The sequence below is a fragment of the Centroberyx affinis genome, unplaced genomic scaffold (genome assembly GCF_046629955.1).
Source record: "Centroberyx affinis isolate AG114_WGS23_722 - 3 ecotype Tasmania unplaced genomic scaffold, CSIRO-AGI_Caff_v1 ptg000655l_1, whole genome shotgun sequence".
Classification (NCBI taxonomy): Eukaryota; Metazoa; Chordata; class Actinopteri; order Beryciformes; family Berycidae; genus Centroberyx; species Centroberyx affinis.
This window is the reverse complement of record NW_027279281.1, coordinates 38,753-40,000: the sequence shown is the minus strand read 5'-3', so window position 1 is coordinate 40,000 and position 1,248 is coordinate 38,753. Positions and strand designations below refer to the sequence as shown.

General features: G+C 43.9%; 1 protein-coding gene across 1 annotated transcript in view; it reads right to left on the bottom strand.

Annotated features, from left to right (window-relative positions):
- LOC139643811 (uncharacterized) overlaps positions 1–229 on the bottom strand; it is a 4,955-nt gene extending 4,726 nt beyond the window's left edge. Inside the window, exon 1 of the mRNA XM_071519081.1 lies at positions 61–229. The gene's annotated coding sequence lies outside the window, so the exon portion shown is untranslated. The remainder of the gene's footprint in view (positions 1–60) is intronic.
- Between the last annotated feature and the right edge of the window lie 1,019 nt (positions 230–1,248).

The following is a 1,248-nucleotide window of genomic DNA, read 5'->3' as shown; positions in this document are numbered from 1 at the left end:
CCTGAATCAGAAGACTGAGGAGTGGATCAGCTGGGAACAGACCAAGAAAGAGTCTCTTACCTTTAGTTGAATAGTCCTAATGTCTGTATTTCCAGTGACAAACATCCAGACCACATTTCTCCTGTAGTCCGTACAGACAGCTGAGGTGCAGAGATAGTCTAGTGGAGCGGAAAGCTTTCTGCCAAACTCACTGCTGGGTGCAGATTCATCAGACAGTTGACTCTCTCTCTCTCTCCCTCTCTCTCACACACACAAACACACACACACACACACACACACACACACAATCTCACTTTCTAAGAAAAGCCGCAGAAGGAAGTGGTTTGTGCAGTGCATCAGGTGCCTGGGCAAAACGATTGTAACATGAGAGTTTGATAGGTGGTGGTTGGATCACTCTTACTGTAATGAGAAGAAACAGCTGGATGGAGACGGATAGCACTTTACTTTTCTCCCCACTTGATCAGCTCATGGATGTATTAAACTATGGATGAGGCATTCAAAGATGGTGGCCCATTCATTCCAATGAAAGTTGCTCACCCAGCCAGCCCCCAGGCGGCAGGTCTAAGCCTTGCTGCCAATTTGACATGGTGGCCAACGGTGGTACTGCAGCCTAAAATTCACCTGCGGCCCAAAAAGCGTTTTCCCCATAGATGGCCATTGTAAAAGACAGTCCTCTAAAACTGTTCAGAAGATACCTACAACACCACACAAGACCTTAAAACACTCTTTCAATTATGTATTTTTTAATCATGAAGGCCGATTTTTTTTAAAAATCACTCAGAGCCGTTTAAAAGGCTGTTTTTTGTGTGTGACATCACCCCAAGGTACGAGCCAATCACGCACCTCTGAGCTCTGCATCAGGGACGAGCGCCCTGCTTCCTCTGCTGCTCCGTCTGTCAGCTGTGTTCCTACAGTCCGGCTTCGCTTTTATTAAGATATTAAGTATTTTACATGAGTAGCCCACCGGTATTTAATATGTACAGATAAGAACAGATCACTGAAAACCGAGGTTTGGGATTAGGTGTGTTTTCTGTGCTTGTTCATGACATGGAGATGTAGACAGCAAGCTAACTGTTAGCCTTGTTTTTAGCCTACTTGATATGTACGCCACAGTCTGTCTGGCGAACCCAGCTAGTCTGACATTACATGCTTTCGTAATGATTTCGTTGTGAATTAACTTTATGTTCTTTTAATTTCTTTAAATAAACGATTTTAAATAACTTGCCCTGTACGCAATTTCTAATTCAG